The sequence below is a fragment of the Balaenoptera physalus genome (genome assembly GCF_965194825.1).
Source record: "Balaenoptera physalus genome assembly, chromosome: X".
Lineage (NCBI taxonomy): Eukaryota > Metazoa > Chordata > Mammalia > Artiodactyla > Balaenopteridae > Balaenoptera > Balaenoptera physalus.
Window position 1 is genome coordinate 15,371,911 of NC_138903.1, and position 16,423 is coordinate 15,388,333.

General features: G+C 43.9%; 1 protein-coding gene and 1 long non-coding RNA gene across 14 annotated transcripts in view; one reads left to right on the forward strand and one right to left on the reverse strand.

The window, feature by feature from the left end:
* Window positions 1-16,423, forward strand: part of NHS (NHS actin remodeling regulator) — a 364,785-nt gene that overhangs the window by 279,445 nt on the left and 68,917 nt on the right. The window lies entirely within an intron of this gene.
* The window catches only part of LOC309652979, a 95,839-nt gene that overhangs the window by 9,864 nt on the left and 69,552 nt on the right, over window positions 1-16,423 (reverse strand). For 4 of the 6 annotated variants that reach the window (XR_014258933.1, XR_014258936.1, XR_014258937.1 and 1 more), the window contains exons 4-7: window positions 11,876-11,931; window positions 9,071-9,203; window positions 4,702-4,812; window positions 4,164-4,218 (exon numbers count right to left, since the gene is read on the reverse strand). This is a non-coding gene — a long non-coding RNA (uncharacterized lncRNA). The remainder of the gene's footprint in view (window positions 1-4,163; window positions 4,219-4,701; window positions 4,813-9,070; window positions 9,204-11,875; window positions 11,932-16,423) is intronic. The other 2 variants (XR_014258934.1, XR_014258935.1) reach the window with 2 other exon arrangements.

Below are 16,423 nucleotides of genomic sequence, written 5' to 3' on the forward strand. Positions count from 1 at the left end.
TCTCTGTGTTCCCTACACAAGATGCAAGATTACTGATGATTCAATGTAGCCAAAAGGCCCAGTGGAACAGTAGCTAACTCTTTGGCACCCTGAGAAGAGCCCATGGGAGGGCCATGAGCTGGGATTCAGATTTCCTAAAGACTTGATTGTCTTGGCTCTTCCTGTACAAATAAGATGTCAGTGATCTCTTGCACTTAAACAGAAAAAGGCTGCTTCCTCTTGAAGCTCAGAACCTGAATCAGCAATTAACTAGAGACTCACACTGAGTGTATGGATTAGGGAATACTGTAACAAGTAAGTCCCAGATCTCAGGATGTTAACACAATGCAGTTTTTTTTTTAATCATATAAAGCCTAATCAACTTCTGGCTTGTGATGACAAGGAACCTGGTCTCATGCCCTCTTGCAGCTCTGCTATCCCCTAGGGCCTTGGAGTCCCTCCTGGGTTCCTTTGCATCTAGCCAGCAGAAGGGGAAAGAGAGCACAGCATGGAGGACTGGAAGTAGCACACCTCATCACCACCCACATTCCACTGGCCAGAACTCAATCACATGGCCACATCAAACTGCAAGGGAAGCTGGGAAATGTAGTCTGTGCCGCAGCAATAAGCTCTCTGGCATGGAAGATGCCCCTTTTTTTTGCTCTACTTTGGGATTGGATTTGGCTCTGGGCAAGTCACGTGGCCAAATACATATCTCCATCTTTAAAACGGTGGTAATTCCACTTGCCCTTTCCTGTCTCAGGATTTGGAAAGGTATTGAGACATAAAAGGTTCCTAGAGGGACCATCTGGTCTAGCCTCTTTAGGCAAGGTCATTGTATTACCCCCCATGTTATAGATCACTTGCCCAATGTGACACAGCTAGTTTATGGCAGGGCTGCAATTAGAATGTAGGTCTCCATCTCTTGGCTCAGTGCTCCTTCTGCCATGCTCTGTTCACTCTGCCCTCTTATGAAAACAGTTATATAGGATATAGTTTCAGAAAGCTGATATAGTCCCTAGATAGCCTTCATCTTGTATAGTCACTAAAAACGGGTATTTGTATTACTTAAGGTCCATGTGAGTTTTTTGTTGTTGTTGTTGTTGTTTGTTTTTTACTGTAGAACCACTCAGAGTTAGGCTCAGAAGAGCCAGGCACTGGTCTATGCCCTGTACATATATTATTAACTCATTTAATCCTCACAATAACCTTGCGAGTGAGGGACTATTATTATCCCAACTTTATAGATAAGGATGCTGAGGCACAGAGAAGTTAAGTAACTTGCCCAGGGTTTTACAGCTAACTAGTGACAGATCTGGGATTTGATCCCAGGTGATCTGGCTCCAGAATCCAGCCCTGGATCATCTTGCTACACTCCATCTCTGACCTGGTGGGCTCCATGTCCAGCCCTCTCTAGCGTGTCCAATCAACACAGACCCTGAATCTCAGGATTTAATATTCTGAGTTTCTTCTCTTAGTGAATGACCTTGGAGGTCCATGACAGGGAGCCATTTGTAAATTTACTGAGGCATGAATTTGAGCCCCCAGCATATGAAAATGATACACAGGATTAAGCTACATAGCTAGTGAGAGAGCCCAATCCCTGACCTCCGGCTCCGACAGCCTAGTGAGGATTTTTTTTTTTTCCCTTAAAAATTTTTTGGTCTATTCATCACTGGGTAGGCGGTAACTATTATGAAGTAATAAAAATGTTTGTTTCCTTGTGAAAAGCTGCCATCAAACGAGGAAGGACTTTTCAGTCCAACCTTAAAAGGCAGTTGACTTGATAGGGGTGGGGCGAGGCCAGCATAGCCATTTGACTCTTGAGGTAATTGCTAGTTGGGGTTGTTTTGTCTATCTATTGTTGTGTAAGAATCCACCCCAAAACTTAATGGCTTAAGAAACAACAGCCAATCGGTTGGTCCAAGATTCTGCAGTGTTGGACACGCTCACTGGGCAGTTCTTCTGATAGTCTTAGCCGGTGGCCAGTCAGTTGGTATGTCGTCACCTGGGGGCTAGGCTCCGCTGGGATGCTGGGTTGGCTGTGCTTCTGTCTCTTTCTGTGTAGTAGTCTCAGGGCCTGTCCAAGTGGCCTTGCCAGCAGGGTAGCTGGACTTCTTACCTAGTGGCTTACGGTCCGCAAGAGTGCAAAGGCAGAAGCTTCCAGGCCGTCTCAAGGCTGGGCCTGTGACTTGTTTTACCAACAGGATGACACAAGTCACAGGACCAGCCCAGACTCCAGGGCAGGGAATTAACCAAGGGCGTGAATGCTAGGAGGGGTGGAAACAGACTACCTACCACAGTGGTGAACTCTGAAGCTTCTGTATTTACAGATTTGAGCATTCCCAAAGGTCTCAGGAGAAGTTGATTGTACATTAAAATGTAGGTTAAATACATCTATTACTTTTACTCCAGTGGAGAAAGACAGTTATATATGCCTGCTTCTTTCTCCATCCCCAAACTAATGAACCACTTATGACCATGAAAGCAGTGAGGCTGCAGATGTGACTGCCCAAAAGGAAAGGGAACTGAAGCGTGTGGCTTCTGTTCTCTTGCCCCTCGCAGACTGTGTCTCAGAGGTATTGATTTTTTTAAAAAGTATCAGTACCCACCCTCAAGTCAGGAGCATGCCAACTGGACCAGGGGACAAGACTATTTCTGATCTCCACCTCCTCTTTCCCAGCAAGTCACACATTCTGAGGTGACTTACTTAGCATGCATAACAGGATGGAGAGCTGCTCTCCTGTACAAATGGGCTAGTGGGTTCAATCTGTCAGGGTTCCATTTCGGATCATCTTCCCCAGGCCCTTGAGCCACTACAGCCAATGGGGGTGCAGTGGCTACTTTGATGCACCACCTATATCCCCCTTCCTCATCAGGACTCAAGCACTTGTTCCCCAAGCACTCATTCGTCAGAGCTGGGCGCTGGTGGCTGACGCCTCACAGCCAAGTCCCTCTTTGGGAATTGTCCTCGAAGAGAGCCACCTTGCCCAAGGTCACAGCCCTTCCCAGGTCAGCGCACATCCAATGACTGGTCACGCTGCCTCAATTCAGGACAATTCCGCAGAGCTATCCCAGCTCCAGAGCTCCCCCATGGGGCTGGCTGATCCTTTGTTGTGACTGTATCACAGCCCAACTTCTCTCTCTGCCCCAGTCCTCCTGCTTAATTCCCTCCATAGGTCTTGACCTGAAGAGCATTTGCTACTAAGCTTCCCACACACCAATGTCTATCTCAAAGTCTGCTTCCAGGAAACCTGACCCAAGATAGGAGGCTTGGAGACCAGGTTACTTCCTGCTACGGACTGGGCCACTGTGAGCACACACAGAAGCAGGACACACACACAGCATGGGCCTTCCCCAAACTCTTCCAGTTGGGAAGAGATGACAAGTACTTAAGCAACAATATGAGAAAATGAGCAAACATAATGTAATGTGTGTCTGGTGCCTCAATGATTTCTTCCCCTCCTTGCTCTACCCCTCACAACTTCCCCCAAAGTTATGTTTTTTAGGGGATGGGTGATTCATGACATTGATTATATGGTTAACAATTGTGCCTAAGCGCTCTCCCACCTGATTATTTCTTCCTTTGGGCATGGCACTGGCAATCAAAATTTATCTTTCAAATTAAGGCTATAATTATATTTTGATAAAGATCTACCAATTCAATGAGAATGAAATTCTGAGGGTTGCCAGGATACGGATGACTCTGGGTTATGGAGAAGGGTTTGCATGCAGAATACTAATAGGTGGTTCAGCACTCTTATCTAGACCTTTCCAATAGCGTCTGATAATGTAGGCCCGTCAAGTACTGTTTCTCTGCTATTATTCTAGGAGGATAAAAGCGATGAAAGATATAAGCAGGGCTTTATGAATGAAAAGGTGATTCATCAGATGTCTTTTGGTCTATCGCACTAGAGTTAAGAAACAGAGTAATAATTATGTGGTGTTACCTCAAAAGGAGGTAGGAGACAAAAGCTTTCTCTTATTTGCTTGCCTCTTTTATTGTAAATAAAAGCAAGATGTCTTAGACGTTGGGTTATTTGTTATGTGTTGGGAGATAGGGACCTGCGTTTGCAATGGTGTTGACTCCCGGAAAAATGGAAACAGTGGAATTATGTATGGTGTCATATTCTAGTTTTCCTTTACCTTTTGTTTCTCTTTTACACTGTCTGATTATTACTCACTCATTGATTCGACAAATATGGAGTCCCAAGTATCGTGCGGGTCCTGCCGAGGGATCTAAGAAAGTTTAAGATGGATAACTGCATATGAAAATAATAACAGTACATTACAGTAGCACCCAACATGGTTTTTTGGGGTGGCGGAAGGGGTAATTTTAAAATTGAGATATAGTTTAACATACAATTAAGTTGTGTACACATTTTAAGTGCTGAGTTCAATGAGCTCTGACATAAACGTTTGTGCAACCACCTCCCAAAATAATATATAGTACATTTCCATCACCCCCCAAATTTTAGTACCCCTTTCCAATCTTCCACCCACTTTGTCAACCATTATTATGATTTCTGTCACATAGATTAGATTTGCCCGTTCAAGCACTACATATAAATTGAATCATACAGTATGATTTTAAAAAAATATCTGGCCGCTTTCATTCAGCATAATACTTTTTGAAATTTACTCATATTGTTTTATGTATCAGTAGTTCATTCCTTTTTACTGCTGAGCAATAATCCATTGTAAGAATACACCACAGTTTACCTATTTAGTTGAGCTGTATCCAGTTTGGGGCCATCATGAATAAAGCTGCTAAGAATACTTTTGTACAAGTCTTTTTGTAGATTTACATTTTCATTTCTCTTGGGTAAATACCTAGGAGGGAAAATGCTTAGTCATAGGTTAAGTGTATGTTTAGTTTTACAAGAAACTGGCAGAGATTCTTCCAAAATGGTTGTACCATTTTACACTCCCACCAGCAATGTATCAGAGCTCTATAGAGTTGCTCTGTATCCCCGCTAACACTTGGTACGTCAGTAGTCATTACAGTGGATATGAAATGGTATCTCATTGTGGTTTTAATTTGAATTTCTCTGCTGACAAATAATGTTGAATATCTTTTCATGAGCTTACTAGACATTCATATATCTGTCTTCTCTTCTGAAATGTCATTATGCCTTTTCCTCATTTTTAATTGGGTTCTTTGTTTTTTTATTATTGATTTGTAGTAGCTCTTTATATACTCTGAATGAAAGTTCTTTGTCAAATATATGGATTGCAAATATTTATTCCCAGCCTGTGCCTTGCCAATTTATTTCTAAATGGTATTCTTTTGCTGAGCAGACATTTTTAAAATTTTGACAAAGTCCAGTTCATCAGTATTCTCTTGTGTGGCTAGTCCCTTTGAACCCTGTCAGAGAAATCTGCTTCCCTTAAGTTCATGAAGATTTTGTCATGCATTCTGTTCCAGAGATTTTATAGTTCTAGCTTTTGTGTTTAGGTCTGTGATCTTTATGTAATTACTTCTTGTGTATGGAGTGAAGTAGGGGTCAAAATTAATTTTTTTCCCATATGTATATTCAGTTGTTCCAGAACCATTTGTAAAACAAACAAACAAAAAAAGAAAAACCTTTCTTTTCCCCCACTGAATTGATTTAACGCCTTTTTCAAAAAATCAATCAACTGTATGTGTGTGGGTCTATTTCCGGACCCTTTGTTCTGCCCCATTGATCTATATGTCTGCTCTCTTGCCAAAACCACCCTGTCTTGACCTCTGTAGATTTATACTAAGTCTTGAAATCGGGTAGCATAAATCCTCCCAATTTGTTCTTCTCTTTCAAGATTATTTTAGCTATTCTAGAACCTATGCATTTTCACATACATCTCAGAATCAGCCTGTCAATTTCTTTAAAAAATGCTGGGATTTTGATTGGCCATTGATTTGAATCGATAGATGAATCTGGGGAGAATAGACATCTTTAACAATGTTGTGTCTTCTAATCCCTGAATATAGTATAGCTTTTGATCACATAGGCCTTCTACAATTTCTCTTAGGAATGTTTTGCAGTTTTCAGGGTAGAGGACACGCAATCTTTTGTTAGACTTATATATTTGATAATATTGTAAATGGTATTCCTTTTTATTTAATTCTCCAAGTTTTAATTACTAGTATATATATAGAGAGAGAAATACAATTGATTTTTTAATATATTGACCGTATATCCAGTGACTTTTCTAATTTTACTCTTTCAGTTCTAGCAGTTTTTGTAGATTTCATAGGGTTTTAAACCTACACAATCATTTTGCTGATGATGACAGTATTTGCTACTTCCCTTCGTATCTTTGTGTCTTATTATACTGGTGAAAGTAGATGTTTTGATTTCTTCCCAATCTTAGAGAAGGCAGCCAATGTTTAACCATTAAATATGATGTTAGCTATAGATTTTTTCGGAAGTGTCTTTCATCAGGTTTTGGTATCAAGGTTATACAAGCTTCATACAATGTACTGGGAAACGTTCTGCTCTATCTTCTGAAAGAATTTTTGTAAATCGGATTATTTCTTCCTAAAATGTTTTATGGAATTCACTGGTGAAGCCATCTGGGCCTGGAATTTCCTTTGTGGGAAAGGTTTTGATTTAAGAATTCAATTTCTTTAGGACATACAGGACTATTTCTCTTTTCTCTGTCCCTTGCTAGTTTTTTTCCAAGGAATTGTCCATTTCATCTAAGTTGCTGAATATATTAATACTATAGACTGCGGTAGACAGAAAGACCAAAGATATCACTTGAGGTGGGACTCTGAAGAGAAGAAGGGACTTAGGCAGACAAGGAGGGGAGTTCTGAGGAAACAAACAGTGGTGTGAGAAAAGACATGGGAGTGGGATCACCAATGGTGTGGGTTGTTGGACATGGATTATGCCAATCTGGTTGAAGGAGAAGAGGAAAATAATGTTAGAAAGATAGCTCAGAACTGGATCAATGCCAAATTAAGGAGTTTGGACCTTATGTGGGCAATGAAAGAAAGACCCCTGAATGATTTTCAGACGGGGGCATGACCTATAGAAATGGCACTTCAGGAAGATGGATTTGGAATGATGGGCTGGTAGGAAGGAGAGAGTGGTGGTAAATGCAGTTTGTATTTTTTTTTTTTTTTAGAACTGGCACAGTATGCAGGGGTGAGCACTGTCTAGAAAAAAGGATAAAGAATGAAACTAGAAAGAGTATAGTTGAAGTTTTCTAAAGGTAAAGGCCTCTGAATATCTATTTCTCTGCACATAACACAATGTTATGCACCCTGTACACACTTACCACACTGTATTATTATTGTCTCTGCTCCCATCTCCATCTCCATCTCCTCACCCAGATATCCACCTCTTCTCCAGGGGAAGAACCCAAGGTTTATTCATGCTAAAGTACTAGTGTCTAGCCATGTAGTAGGCACTTAATTAATATCAAGTGAATGAATGACATCTGAAAGTACGAGTGAGTGAATGGATGAATGGATGAATAGGCAGAATAAAAGAAAATGTATTAGTCAGGATAGGCTACAGTATGCTATGCTAACAGATAAACCAACAAAGCTCAGTGCTTTAATACAATAATAGTTCTATTTCTTCCTCACACAAAGTCTGATGTAAGCCTAGAATGTGTAGTTCCCAAGCAGTGGAGGAAAAGAGAGAAGCAAGGCTCCTGGGAGGTTTTATAAGGACCAAGCCTTGAAGTGGTGTACATTAATTCTGCCTGTGTCCCACTGGCTAGTAGCTGACACTCTGTCATTTGGCCTCAGTCTGACTACATAGGAAGCTGAAAATGTAGATGTACTCATAGACATTTGGTAAGCACTAAGGACAAGAAAGGGGTAAAACGGAGCCCTAAAAACTATCTGTGATCGCTTCCAGCCTGAGAGAAACCTAAATCCTAGAGACGCTAAGGGACTTCCTGGGGACCACCCACACAGACCACAGACCAGTTCTGCCTACCTTTCAGGCCTTAATAGTTATCACCTCAGGGCTCGCTTATTGCTAACCAGTTTTTAGATGCCAACTCCTCCAGAAGGAACTCTGAGCCAAATGAAGCACTAATAGACTCCGATGTCGGTTACCTGGTAGCTCCAGCCAGGAGCACAAATGGAGAGAGTCACAGTGTGGGTCAGGGCAGGAAGTTTTGATGATGAACCTCCCAGGAGGCAGCAAAGCAGTCCTGCTCCGGGAGGCCTCTGTGCTAAGCTCATGCCAGCTGCCTAAAAAGAACTCCGCATCCCCTGTGATCTGGAGTCTCCTATTCAGGATCAAAGTAACTGCCTTGGCAGGGCCCAGAATGCATGGTGAGGGCACTGTGGCCACGGGAATCGCTGCTGCGGTGTGTCCTGTGTAGCCAGAGGCATGAGGGGAGCGCCTCATCTGCCGTAGGAGGGAAGGTTGCCTCCCTGGGCTGGGCTGTAGTTACTGTTTGGTTTTCAGAGTTGGTGTGAGGGTCAGAGATGATGAAGGTTAAACAAATGGCCCGAAGTTTGGCACATAATGGGTTCTCAGGAGAAGGTGTCCTTGACAATGATGATGGCGATGGAGCAAGAGAAAATGATCTGTCTCCCATCTTTTAAAAAAGTTTGGGGGAGGGGGGCGCCACTGCAGGGAGCCTGCTGCTTTTCCCCTGGAGGCTGCCTCCCTAAGCAGGGCTGTGGACAGTCCAGCTTCCCTGCCCCAATCAGTGGTAGACGCATTTTATTTAAATGGCAGAACTCTCAGAAAAAGAGCCATCAGAGAAATGAGAAGTGAACCAATTGGAGGAAGTAGTGAAAGAAAGGATTAAAGGAGATATCGTAACTATGAGATGAGGAAAGTGAGAAAGACGTTCTCTAATACTTCTTGCTTACCCTGCTTGTGGGCCAAGTATTGTCCCATGGCCAGAAAAATAACTGCCCCCAGGCAGAGGGCCTCAGGGGCTCACGGGAAGCGGCCTCCGCGTGCCCAGGTGAATGCCGCGGGGATGCTGGCAAGGCACCGAGCTCGTCTGCTACACCACTCTTCAGTCCTTTACCCCACTTCTTTGCTTCCTCACAGAACATATACCACCTGATATCGTATCGATGTGTTTATTTGTCCCCTCTGTCTCCAGGAGGACAGGGACTTCATACCTCAGTGCCTGAGGCAGGGACAGCACTCAGTGGCTGCACAGTAATTATTTGTTGAATGAATGTTCAGAGAAAGATGGCAAGTTGTTGTCGACATCACGATTATCCTCCGCACGTGAAAGTGGGAGAAGCAGGCCTGAAATAAGTTGTAGGAACAAAGGTGAACATTACTCAATGGCGGGCCATGCAGGTGCCTGACTAATACCTGTTGCGTGAGCATCGTTGTTGTTGTGTGTGTGTTAATGGATAAAGAAAGAGTGAAGATCAGAGAATGACAAGTCATTCCTTTCTTGGTTTGATTTTTCTCAGTACTCAGTGATTTCATTCTTGTCATGGCCATAATAGCTATTACTTTGGCCCTGTACACCAAATGGGAAAAAAACAAACAAACAAACAAAAAAAACAAAAAAACACCACCACCAGGACTTTCTTTACAGGCTGAAAAATGTAACATATCCAAAAAGGGCAGGTTAGTCTTGGTCTGTTAGAGACCCAGGCCCTCGCCCAGGACAAAAGGGAAAGGAGTGTGAAGGGGACAGAGAAAGGAAGTGGAGTAAGAGAGTGATGGAGACGTGCAGTCCAGGGAAGCAGGAGGCGAAGGGAGGGCCTAACGGTCTGTGAGTCCTAGCTAACAAGTAAATATTCAACTAGGATTTTCTTAATTGTTGAGATGAGCCTTTTGGGGTCTATCCAAATAAATACAAAAGCTCAAGTCCATACTTGTTACTAGAAAGGCCCTGACAGTCCTACAGTTCAGACCCTGAACGGTCTGCTCCGGGCCACTGGCTTGAATGCACCCCAGGAGGAGGGAACTTCTGGAGTCTGCTACCCCTGAAAAGGCAGTTTGCCTGGAAAGTCCCAGTAGATCCTGCTTTCTGTGGGTTTGCAGAAAACCCTACCACACAGGACACTGGTATTTCTGGAATGGGCTTTTAGCCAGTAGCCAATATCTAAAGAAGACCTGGGAGGGCACACTGGTAAGCTGACACAGTGGTGAGAGAGATGGGAATCTGGACATCTCTGCATGTCACTTGTCCCAGGTGGCTATTGTTCTGGAAAGAACAAACCTTTATGCGTGGATAAAAGGTAAATAAATGTTGTGCTCACCGAAGCTATTGCTTTGACAGCCTTTAAAAGAAAGTTTTTTTTTAAAAAAGAGAACACTGGCTGAACCTCATTCTTAACTAAAATGAGATCACCACGTTTTGTTTAAGTACTACTTGCCTTCTCTCCACTATCTTCACCTCTTCATGTAAACATCCTTGCCCTAATATCTAATTAATTCCCTGCAGAAATGACAGAAGGGGGCCCCATGACAGCCCACTAAAAGGGGTCTGTCCCATGTCTACACAGGACTGAATCTGTACCTTTGATTGAATTCACTGGCAACTTTCGGGAAACAGCCAGTTTAGAAGGTGGTCTATGGGTTGGGTAAGTGTAATGAAATAATAAATGCTTCTCATTTATTACTGGGAAAAGAAACGGACTAGCCAGCTGTTTTTTCAGTGGGTGAAATTCTGTCAAAAATGCCTCTTTCTGAGGTTGATCTGTTGTTAGATCAAGCAAGGTGACCTATGTGCGACTTGGACCATTGCTTGGGCTCAAAACAGGTCTCGGAGCTGGTGTCATTGACTCATGCCATTTGGTTTGCAGGTTAGTGGCATCTGTGTTTTAACCTCAATTCCTACTGCTGCATGGGTCTGAGGCTGTAAAAGAAAAACAACAATAAAATAATTTCTTTACTCTTCAAGGTTATAGTATGGCCTGTTCTTTTCCTGATCTTGCTCTTTCGCCATATCAGTCTGGCCTTGGTGTCTCTTGACCAGTGAAGCTCTGCTTTGTGACACTCAAAGAAAGTTGCTATCTGGAGCAGGAGGGCAGTGTGAAGGCGAGAGCCTGTGTGGGGCTGGGCGACTTGCTCCGAGGGCACTGAGAAGGCATTGCCTTTCTCTCCAAGGCCAATACCCAGCTGCGCGTGCACTGCCTGGGTATTGGCCTTGGAGAGAAATCGAGCCCAGTATTTTGGCTAAGTGGGTGCTTGCAGCTTTCACTGGGTAGGTGACTTAGGGAGGCGTGTGTCAGGATAAAGAATGACTCTGCCTGTAGACGACTCCCAGAGATAATTTGGAGGTAGAGTTTGGGAAGAAAGAACAAAGGTGGGGAAGAGCCAGCACTTAGCAAAGCAGCAGGAAAGCAGATTCCTACTTAGTGTGCCCTCCCGCACAATCCTCATTTCTGTGGACGCCCCGGAGCGACTGGGAATTCAGCCTGACTTCTATGCATTTGGTCTTCACGGAAAAGCTTTTGTTAATGCTGACTGTAAATTGACGGGGTGGCTTTAAAGATGCTCCTTGAAGAACAAAAGCTTGTGCAGATTATTTCCATAGCACATCAGTGTGTTTAACAACATTAAATAACCCTATTCCCTATCCGTTCCTTCAGCAAGCATTTACTGAGCACCTACTATGTGCCTGACTGTGCCTCGTGCTGAGATACAGACAAGAAATACTCTTTGTCCTGAAAAAGTAAACAGTCTGACAGGGAAATAAGCAGCTACAGCTGTATAAGCAGCACTGTCATACTGACCCAGGCCCCACCAATTCGGAAATGATCATAATTTGGGGAAGGACTGTATTTGTGGTAGTCTAGAAAACATGTCTTCTAAGCCCACTAAAAGAGAAAACGTCGATCATTCCCCTACCTAAAAGTACAAATGACTCAAAGGGCCATAAAAGCATCCACTGACATGATACAGCAGTGAAAGCGGAATCCCACTTTAATGAGCAGATAAGATATCAAAGCACTCACCTCAGAAGGGCAGGCCTCTGACTGCACTGTTGCCATCTGAGTTGAGGGGGTGCGACCTACAGAAAGAAAAAGTGAACTAAGAGTACAAAGGTAAACAGTAATACGATAAGACCATGCAATGTCCTAGGCTGAGAATGGGTCAGATGAATAGCCATGGCAATGACACAGTGACTTCAGTGAATTAGTGTAATGTGAGCTGTCAAAACAAATAACCCCCAATATTTCACTGGCTTAATAAAATTCAGGTTTATTCTTCGCTTGCATAATGTCCAAAATGGGTTTTCCTTCACTGGTGGGTAGCTCCTCTCCTAGCCGGAGCTCAAGGATCCAGGCTCTTTTTTATCTTGTGAAACTACCATCTTCAGTATATGGCTTCTAAGGTCTCAAGAACATGAAGGAAAACATGTGGGAGATTTTTATGAGCTATGCTGGAAGTGGTGCAGATCACTTCTGCTCACATGCTACTGCTAGACCTCAACACATGGCTACACCCAACTGTAAGGGAGGCTGGGAAATGTAGTCCAGCTGTGTGCCGAAAAAGAGGAAATGACTTTGGTAACTAGCTAGGCCAGACTGCCACACTCAACTAGAGGAAGAGGTCATTCCTCTAGAGGTCAGCGCCATATGGACAGGTACCCTCTCTCTCTCCCTTACTTTGGTATCTCTGATGCCTAGTTGAGAATCTCAGGCCTTCCTGGTCATCTACTGTCATTTACTCCATGCCATGCCTCCCAGTAGCCTTGCTCTCTCTCACCCCCCTGCTTTATTTCATCAGAGTGCCTATTATTACCTGATTACATCCTTCCTTATCAGTCAATTTTTACTTCCTAGCCTTCCTCCTTCCTGGATGTGACCTCCATGAGGGCAAGGACTGTGTCTGTCATGTCTATCAGTCACTGGCAGTGCCCGGCACAGTGCCTGGCACATGGGAAGTCCTTCATCACTCATTGCTCAATAAATGAATGAACCTATTGGGCCCTGGGGTCCATGAATCTTGAATGGATTCATGGAGAAGGTACAACTTGAGCTGGACATTGAGTAGAATTTATCTGGGAGGAAAGAGATCAGGAAAAGAAAGAAGGTAGATTAAAGGAGAGAGAAAGGGCCACAAAGATGTATAGCTTGAACCATTTATGGAGTTGAATCGCATCCATTCAACCAAAATACTTGAGCTCCTATAACATACAGGTCCATATTCTAGACCGTTGCTTAGCTGGAAGATGCAAAAAATAAACAAGGAAGCCCATCTCTATCCTTAAACAAACAGCTTGTCTTGAGCTCTGCTTTGGGGTACCTAAGACACTCCCCGTTATATAGCAGGTTCCTCAACCCGGCCAGCAGGGGTCTCCACTGAATGACTTCAGTCTTCCTTTCCAGGATGACCGTGGCCTTCCCACACAGATATCTGCTCCTGTGTCGGGCAGTGGTGTGGGTTAGAAAGCGGGGTAGCAACGTAGAAAGTGGTGTGGGGATTTGGACTCAGATGTACTCACTTTGAGGTCCTGGCTCTACCATTTATAATCTTTGGGGCCTTGGGCAATTTCTTAACCTCGCTATGCCTATTCAGCAAATTAGAGATAATCAAATGTGTTTCCTGGGTTTACTGTGGGAACCAAATGATATTATCCAGAGCCTAACTCAGGGTCTAGTCCATGCACATCATGCTCACTAAGTAGTGTTGTCTTCCTTCTTGGCAGCCCCTAACCTGCCCCCTTTGCTTCACACAATCCCTGGTCCAGCGGCAGTAAACTCCTCCTGGGACCTGCACTGACACTCTTTCCAACCTTCATATTGGGTTGCCCTCATAGGAAATTGCCAATATTCAGACGTTTCTTACCTCAAAATGGAAATTTCATACGGTTCTCTTCCAGCGTTTTCCAACCTCCCTGCTAATTCTATCCATCAACTCTGCCTCCACTTCAAGACTACCTCTTCCCTGTACCCCTTCCCGAACCAGAGAGCGTTTCTCTTAGACCTGTATGGCACTCTGTACCTTTCTCAGGGGGGCACACTCGATCCCATTGGGCTCATCATCTAATCTGTCTAATGTGGCTACCAGGTTAGAAATTCCTCAGGGCACTGATGGCATCTCCTTCTCTTTAAAGTACATCTGCACAGTATGTACCTTGAACTTAATAAGAGGTTACACATTCCATTTCCCAGACCCAAGTGTGATTAGACAGGGACTCCGGTACGCTCGGCGGGACTGGGGTCAAGATCTACTGGTGAGCCTCTGAACTGTGCCAGCCAGCACTGGGGCCCAAGTCCCTTGTCCTCTAATGCGACCCTCTAGAACCAGTTGCCTGCTATAACTTTTTTCTCTCTTTTCCTCTCACTCTACCTGCCTCCTTAGCAAATCAACCTGAGAAGAGAAACATGACAAATGCCTTAAACCTGGGAGGGAGAAGTAGGGTGTCATTTATCTATTTTGAAAGATTGTTGAGTTCTTGGATTCTCATTTGCTTATTTAAGAGCTATACAGTTGAACCATATGAAATCAACAATATTTCTAACTATTTTGACCTACAAAAATATCCATTTCATATGGTACAGCCTAGTGTCTTGGTATTTGGGCTCATTTACAGACATTCATAGGTGAAGTAGTCTGATCCCTGTGTCTGGTCCACTCACCCACATCCTTAGAGAGATTCCCTAGACAGGCTACTCAGCTCCTGACGGGCCCACGGCCTTCAGCAGATTCTGCCATTGCTTATGGAGTTTCCATCAGAGGCTCTGGATTCAAAAATGGCTAGTTCATTTCCCTTTTCCCTGCAGGTACCAACATATGTGTTTGATCTCTGGGCTAAATGTCAAGACCTCCAGGCTTGAGTTTTCAAGTCTTCTGGAGATTAAAGGCTCTCCTCATCACCACGTGGACTTCTCTGTGCTGTTACTCAACAAAGCCAGTCCAGCTCCTCCGAGGGCCAGTGGCAGAACACCCCAGAGACAAGGAGGGAAGGGAAGGAACTCCTAGTTTTCTAAACATGGCAACACATGGGGCAGATGAGCGTGAAGGGCAAGAAGGCTTGTATGTTTTTCTCCAATAAGCTGTAAGTTAAAAATGCAGAAGCTTTAGACGGATTTTAGTTATTTACGAACTAGATCCACCTGAATGGGGCAGTCAGGAGCCTCTCTTGTTTTTCTCATTTCATGCACCCAAAGGAATACACAGAACCTTAACAATTATTGTATTCAACACCTTCAATCATTTCATGTGACTTTTAAACAAAGTATTTCTTACTGTCCATCTCTAGTAGAAAATATCCTAAAGACAAAAAGCAAAACAAAAAGGTATCTAAAACTGAATTCAGTTGTCTTATTGTAGTCATTTTGAGACTACTCAAGTAAGAAATTATGCCACTGTCGTTAAGAATCAAGATTTTCAGCATAAGAGAAAAGAGATCAATTATAAAATCAAGAAAGTTAAGTTGAAACCCGTAATCTTAGATTTGAGCTGGAAATAGCGGTTTCAACTCATGATTTATCTTCACCTTCTAAAATTTACATATTTTCTAGTCTTGTCTATTGAAGAAGCTTAGAGTCAATGACAACCCCCAGCAACAATGAATACCCCTGGCATGCGGAATGTGGTCTCTAAAGCCTGTTCCCTCCGAGAAGAGCCAGGACTTCTTGGAGAAAGGGCTGATTCCAGGTCTGGGGCAGCAAATATGCAAGAGGAACCTGGGCTACCGTATCATGCCTAAAACTCCAGAGGAGGAAAGAGACTGTAGGAGGTCCAGTGACCTACTCAGTGCCACACAGGAGGCAGGACCCTGGGCATAGCCAGGGCACCTAGTCCATGCCTCTCCAGAAGGCAGCCTCCCCTCAGCCAGGCCTCCAGGCCATGGCCCTCCCAGCTAATGTTCCAACCAGGATCCAGAGTTGTCTGACCAGGGGTTTTTCACTGCCACTCTTGGGGGATTTTGACAACAAATCCATTTTAAGCTACTGTGGCATTGGAGAACTTTAAAAATTAGCCAGGTGAGCAATCAAGACATCCCAAATCTGAAGTGCAAATGCTTGTTCTCTAAGGGTCACATTCCTAAAACCCCCAAGACTATTAGTGCTCTGTCCATAGTCCCTTACCCTTATTAGTTTAGTGCACAGCAGCCTGACTTACAGCTCCCACGACCTGCATTCTTTCTCTGACTAAGGAGCCTGCTTTTCTAGAAGTACCAGGGAAATACTGTTTTGGCACCTAGGCAGCCTTCAACCAGTGATTGATAGGAAGTGGTAGATAAATATCCCAACTCCCTCGCCTCTAAGGGGTGTGTTCTGCACTAGCTCCCCGAAGGTGATCCAGCCCCAGTTACCCACCATGATAACATGCTCATACGTACACCCTTTATTGGCTTCCTTCCCTTCCTTTTCTCACTTCCCTCCTCCCCCTACTGGTAGCTTCTTAGTATCACCTCCTGAACCTTCGCCTCAACGCCTGTCCTGGGGAACCATTCTCTGAGCCTGTCTTCCCCGGGCAGATAGAGAAAGAGCCATTGTCCGTGAAGAGTGGGCCTCCTTCAGTATTGCTGCAGACTGGGCTAGACTCAG